This window comes from Temnothorax longispinosus, unplaced genomic scaffold (genome assembly GCF_030848805.1).
Source record: "Temnothorax longispinosus isolate EJ_2023e unplaced genomic scaffold, Tlon_JGU_v1 HiC_scaffold_422, whole genome shotgun sequence".
Lineage (NCBI taxonomy): Eukaryota > Metazoa > Arthropoda > Insecta > Hymenoptera > Formicidae > Temnothorax > Temnothorax longispinosus.
Genome location: NW_027270256.1, coordinates 2,117 through 9,600, shown reverse-complemented (window position 1 = coordinate 9,600; position 7,484 = coordinate 2,117). Strand labels below are relative to the sequence as shown.

The following is a 7,484-nucleotide window of genomic DNA, read 5'->3' as shown; positions in this document are numbered from 1 at the left end:
ATGTTCTGTTCTAAATGTGTTAAAACCATTTTTCATCACGTCTAGCATATTATGTAATTCAATATTATTTTGAAATTTACATTTTAAAAAATCCAAACAATTATTAATGTACGTTGTACATATATCAACGATAATTTTATGAATTACTTTTCTATTTAAACTTCCATAGGCATACAGCTGCGTAACCAAGCAAAGAGAAAAATTGAAAACTTTACTTTTAAAAGTATCAATAGTGAGTTCTTCGTTATTGCATAAAGCTTCCGGTACATCTTTGTCTTTCAATGATTCAGTCGGAATATTTAAATGTTGTAGTACTGCATTTGTTTCTTTAGTTAAATCTACAATATCATTATTCAAGTTACTTGGTACTTCAGCTATTTCACAAGGTAATGATTGTTCGGATAATTTTTGCACACAATGTTTATTTTTTATATGTCTTACTAATGAATGAACACAAGTGTATTTGTAAAAGCAATCTGCAAAATTGCATTGCACCTCATAATTCATTAGTGCATTATGTTTTAATTTTACGTGGCTCATCAAAGACTCTAATGATAAGAATGAATGGGCGCAGAAAAAGCAAGAGAACATTTTTTTTATATTAACGCAAACTTAAAATGTAACGTACCAACTTATTTTTCAATACCAGTAGTTACACAAATTATCGATGTATAATAAAATTAAATGGTGATGTAGAAAAAATTATAGTGTATCTTTTTTTAATTAACGCAAACTTAAAATCTAGCGCATTACATTATTTTTATATAATAATCGGTAATGACTCATAAATGTGTCAAATTTGATGAACACAAAATAATTATGAAAGAAATAAAATATTATTTGGCAAATGAGAATCCAAATACTAATCAATCTAAACATGAGACTAAATATTCGAACAAAAAACAAGAAAATATTTTCTTTTTTTTATTAACGCCAACATAAAATCTAGTGTATCAAAGTGTTTTTAAATAATAATCGTTAAATGACTCATGAATGTGCTAATTGTGATCAACACAAAATAATTATGAAAGAAATAAAATAAAATTTGGCAAATGAGAATCCAAAAACGCAGTTCTAATAAGTAATCAATCTAATCATGAGACTAAATATTTGAACAAAAAAAAAGAAAATTTTCTGTTTTTTTATTAACGCCAACATAACATCTAGTGTATCACAGTGTTTTTAAATAATAATCGTTAAATGACTCATGAATGTGCCATATGTGATCAACACAAAATAATTATGAAAAAAATAAAATCTTTTCGTTGGTTAATTAAAAGTTAAAAACAGTTGTAATTACTAATCAATCTAATCGTAGGAATGAATGCTCACCAAAAAACAAGAAAGTATTTTTTTATATTAACGCTAATTATAAATGTAAGATATTATCTTTTTTCAAAATTTGTTAAATAACTTATACATGTGTCGAATGTATAAACGAACAAGAAATAATGATAAAAATAAAAAATGTGTCCTAGTTTACGAAAAAACTAAAAACACTAGTTACGATACGCAGGAAAAACAAGAAAAGATTTTCTTTATATTCGCTCTTGAGATTGAAATGTATGTTACTTTTACTTGTTCGGATCCGACGTTTTCTCCTCTGCAGTATTCCTCTCAGTTAGCTGCTTTAGCACATGTTCAATGGATGTAATATGCGGATCGTAGGGTAAATTGATATTGTAGATTCCTTTTTGAATTAATATCCATAAATGCTCACTGGCCACAGGATACTCGAGGTTGAATACATGAAAAGTCTTAAAACAGATATCTAAGCCTTGTAGAACTCCTTGAACTTTGTACAACTCGTTGTCAATACAGACATAAATGTCTTGTACATCTTCAATAGATCCTACAATGATCAAAAAAGGCTGGACTGAAAGTTTAAGTTCTGCAGCCCTCGCTTTTGTTTCTTGCCTGAGTCTCATCATGTCTCCAGGAATCTGTAAAAAATTTATAAATACGTGTAAATTTGTATATACATAAAAAAGATAATTTTATTGAAAAATATGCATTGAAATGAATGTTTAATAATTCACTTAGTTGCATACATAGTTTAAATAAATTTATACTTAGAAATATGTCTAAATCTCAATCCTCAATATTATTGAACTAAAAAGTTCCAATTAAATTTAAAAAATTTGTTATAAATAGATGCATACTAACATTTGCAAATTTTAAGAAACTATCTTTTGCGAGTCCGACAGATGGCTTGAAGCACTTGTTTTGTATCCTATTCATTCGTCTTGGTGGAAACAAGTGAGGAAGTAAACTAAGACTCATGGCTATCATGGAATCTATAATATAAATCAATAACTTAAAAACTAATTAAAAATTAGGTAGTTCGATATATTTTTATAAATAAATTTCATGTATTTACCATCTGAAACATCTTTAGACTTCATTGTTTCTATAAGAACCTTTGCTGTTTCATCTTTGGAGCTAATACAAGTATGCTGTGCAAAGTATTTACAAATTTTAACCAAATATCTTTATCCAAATTCACTTTAGATAAGTTTAAGCATTGAAAATCAGCATCAATTAATTCATATCCACTAGGATGCTTATACAGCTTCCATGTTTCAAATATATCCACCAAATTTTTGTCTGTTGATTGTTTTAATGCTTTGGTTCGATGAGCAGAAGTTTTTTTCCAATGCTCTAAAACTAGATCCCAAGGAGCTTGATTCTTTTCTAACCAGTCCAGGGAATGTTTCATATCATCTTGTATGGTCTCTGTACGATGTAATATGTATAAAAATTTTATTATTTAAAAAAAATGATAATGGAAGTTTTCAATATACAAGGCCAAAACAAGCTGACTGTTTAACAAAATAATTTTTACAGCTTATAATTTTGAGTGAATATAAACTGAAATTTTTTTCTTATTTTAAAAAAGTACTCATTAAGTTTTTTATTTAATATTATCTCTCTCTCTCTCTTTTTCTCTCTTTAGTTAAAACTTTTTGAAAAAAAATTATTAATTAGAATAAAATTAAGAATAATATAAAGCAGAATGGTATAAATCAATTTCTACGAGGATATAATGCACCTTTTTGTTTCTTAAAAATATTTGTTGAAAATAAAAAACAGTTTTATTTTGACTCAAAGGCCTCTTTAACCCAGGCTATTCCTATATTTGTTTATACAAAAAATTACCTTACCGGGCTCAGTGCTTTGATCATTTACAGCTTTCGCCTCATTGGTTATTTTCACAAGCAATTTTTTATATTGGCATTGACGGTTCCGCCACATACTCATCAATTTTCCACGAGCAGGTATGGATTTCTTACTGGAAGAATCTTTTTTTGCAATTGGTGGTATGTAGTACGTATTTGCTGCTTCTGATGGGAAGGTATTAATAATCATTGTAACGATCGTGTCTGCTAGCGCATTATTTAAGCTACAACCAAAAGTAAAAATAAAAATACATATGTGTGACCTATCAAAAAATTTGCATTGAGGTGAAGCTCTATTAAACAATTTAAAATTGTTTAATTGTGGTACAATTTGTCTAATAATTTTCAAGTTATAATATAAAGTTCCTTTTTTGTTGTAAAAAAGAGCTGAATATGACCCATGCTTTAAACCTATTGAGTGTCAGTATCAAGAATTTTATTATTTTTTCATATCATAAATAAAAAAAGTTTGCTAGATTTATAATTCTCAAGTAATTATTTTGTTCTCGAGAAATAAAAAAATTTGAGTTAAAAAACTGTAAAATTGCCCAAAAACTTTTGTTTGAATGGCTGTAACTTCATCAATTTTAAGAAATTCTATGGGTCTTAAAATGTGCCTTCAATTATAAATATTTAAAAAATGCGATAAAAGAAATTAATTTTTGGCCAAAAATCAGTAGAGCTTCACCTTAATTTAGTACATATTTTTTAAAACATTTTACCTTATTGATCGATTTTCTAAATCTGTTATGATTATGTGACACAGCTTATTCCTATGTTTATCATGCACAAAGTTGTTCTGTTCAAACGAGGCTAAAATTTCTTTTCCTATCATAGATTCCATGAGCAGGTCCTTCAGAGGTTTCAGTGATTGTTTAGCATAAATATTATTATATGAAACGTTGACAAAACTTGACGAATTTTCTTCATCTTTTAGTTTTTTAGCTGATTTCATTGAACTATCGGCCATAGAATCATCACCTCTTTTCTATACATACAAATTTTTCAAAAAAAATTTAGTATTTTAATGCCAATGCTTTTTACACAGGTTAAAGGGAAAATAGTATGTATAATAGTTATTTTAGTTCAAATGTATTGCGTTATACAAATTTCAAATAAAAAAATTTCGTTTACTGCATAGCTTTTAAAAGAACATAACTTTTAGCTATTTCTTATGTATTTAGTATAACTTTTCAATACTTTTCAATAATTGATAATTGTATTATCACATAAAAAGGATTATTAAAAAATTATGTGCAAAAATTACAAATTATTTACTTTACGTAATCTAGGTTAAAAAATCATTCTTTAAAACTGTTTACCTTTTTATTATTTGCATGATAATCATTACTTTCATCACATTCATCTTTGCCAAAATGTTTACGCCAATAGTTAAGGAATTTGGCTCTGTCACCAATAATAGGTATAAGATCACTTATCAATGCTTCAGATATTATTTCTAATACATCCATGCTGATTTTATTTTCTGAAATGCAGTTATAAATATTATTTTTTGGATAGTATGCAGAAAAAATTACTTTATTTAAATAAATCTTGAATTTGAACGTTTTTAAACTTTTGTTATAATAGTTTTAGTGGCAATTGTCTACCTGGATAAAAATTATTTCAATAAGAAGTATATAGACATGTATTCTAATGAAAATATAATTAAGAAATAATGAAATAAGTACTTCAAATATTCAAGGTGATTTATATAAAATTTCATTGCGATGCAGAGATTTTAGTTCTGTAAATAAATATAAATTATTAATTTATTTATTTTCAGAATAACTAAACAATCACACTGATACATATTTTTCAATAAATTATAATTAACTTTCAAGTTAGCAGCCGATTCATCTTAACAATTATTTAATCCAATAAAAGCTAAATGAAAAAACATTGTACATCGATAAAAATTCTAAAATAATACTCGTACAGGCATTTTTATTTTGAGCATGTAGGAATTCTTTTACTTACATTCTATTTTGACTAATCGGCCGCTAGCTTCAGTCATCAAAACAATTTTTTGCCGAGCTCTGATCTAAACAAAACAACACTTACTTTCAAAAGTTTCCACCAAGTGAGCAAGTTGTAGGTCGTGTAATAAAGTCTTCGTAGTCTCATCAGCCATGATGAAAAAATTGCTTCCTCCAACACACAATACACAACAATCGAACTGCAGGCGTTATGCGAGAAAATGCGGGCTCGCGTCCGGATCTGGCTCGCGGTCTTTCTGACGCGGCGTATTTACGAGGCGCAACCGTGTGAGACCCAATACAGTGTAATTACCGCTACGAGCCTTGGCGATAGAGAGCCGTAGGCGGTGGTGTCTCCGGCACGCTCGTGTCGGCCTCCAGGGTCTTCGTGCCGGTCTTCTTCGTCGTCTTCACGGACTTCTTCGACTTGCTCTGCGAGCCGTCCGCGGCGGTGACCTCCGTCGCGGCTGAGGGCGCCGCCTCGTCGGGCTTCGCCTTCGGTTTCTTCGTCACCTTCTTCACCACCTTCTTCGCCTTCTTGTCCGCGCTCTCCCCGCCGTCGGTGCCGTCCGTCGAGTCGGACTTCTTCAGGCTCTTCTTCGCGTCCGCCTCCTGCGCGCTCTCCGCGGACGGACTGGTCGGCGGGGTGGCCTCAGTCACTGTCGGTGTTGATGGCACGTTTGGCGGTTTTACTTCAATGGGTTCTTCCAGCGGCGAACTCGGCTCGCTGATCGGCGACGACTCCAGAACTTCGGTCCAGAATCTCGCTCCTGCCGCTTCCGCTACTTTATGCTAATCAACGTATGCGACCACACTCGCGAGTCTCGCGAGCCGTCCTTCACTCACACGTATGTACAAACCCACACGTATATCTCTGAGGCTTGTAACTGACTGCCGCTTGCATCATCTCACGCAGACGCAGTACGCACACATACACTTTTCCGCGCCATTTCCATGGCGCTACTTTCGAACCATCATACATCGGCCAATCGGAGGATTGAGAGACCGACGCGCACGCCATCCATTATCGACTGTTCGGCTCGCGTCGCGCCTTCGAGATCTTTTGCGTACAACCAAATCTTTGATTTGAGCAAATATTTTCTTAGAAAAATTAATATTTGTTAAACATATTTATCGATATTAAGTAATGTATTTTCTGATTGTGAAGTAAATAACTACAACAAGCTAATGATTTCTGGCATTTAAGTAAATATTGTTGAAACATATTTATCGATACTAAGGGCCGGTCTCACAGTCTCCGATTAACGTGATTCTCCGATTAAACTCACTCTTCGTCTCTTTCTAGGGGGATAGTTAGAAAGAGATGCAGAGTGAGTTTAATCGGAGAATCACGTTAATCGGAGACTGTGAGACCGGCCCTAAATAATTTATTTACTGGATAAAAGTGAATATTTTCTAATTCCAAAGTAATGGTATCTTTGATTCAAATACATAATTATTTATCAATTATAAAGAAATATATTTTCAGTTTTCAAACACCAACGCTTTGATTCAAGTTAACATTCTCTCAGGATTGAAGCAAATATTTTCTTAGAAAAATAAATATGTGTTAAACATATTTATCGATATTAAGTAATGTATTTTCTGGTTGTGAAGTAAATAATTTCTGATACCAAGCTAATGATTTCTGGAATTTAAGTAAATATTGTTTAACCATATTTATCGATACTAAGTAATTTATTTACTGGATAAAAGTGAATATTTTCTAATTCAAAAGTAATGGTATCTTTGATTCAAATACATAATTATTTACCAATTAGAAAGAAATATATTTTCAGTTTTCAAACACCAACGCTTTGATTCAAGTTAACATTCTCTCAGATTAAGTAAATTATTTTGTAGTTGAATTTTTCAAAAACCAAAGTTTTCATTTTATTTATTCAAAATAATATTTATTTTTATCAAGTAAATGTATATGCCTAAAATATTTAATTATGTACAGATATGAATTGCTTGAGCCAAAGAAATATTATTTATTAAAACAAAATATATATTTAGTTATTGAAAGTGATTATTTGTTTGCTTTTAGTATCTCAGTATTACTAAATTGGTTTCCTTAAATTAAATAAATACTTTTTTTATTCAAGTAATTCTAAAACTTAAATTAAACAAATATTTATTTGCAATTGGCTACTACTTTTAGGTAAATGCATTTATTACATGTAAGAAAATTATTTCACAGTTTTAAGAAAATATTATTTGATTTAAAATAACGTTTTCTTCATGTAAGTAAATATTTATTAAGGACATAAATTACTTTTACGCAAATAAATATTTTCTTAAAAGTAAAAAAATTTGCTAGATT

General features: G+C 30.2%; 1 pseudogene; it reads right to left on the bottom strand.

Moving 5' to 3' along the window:
• Positions 1-6: 6 nt before the first annotated feature.
• LOC139824536 (uncharacterized) lies at positions 7-6,427 on the bottom strand (annotated as a pseudogene).
• Positions 6,428-7,484: the final 1,057 nt, after the last annotated feature.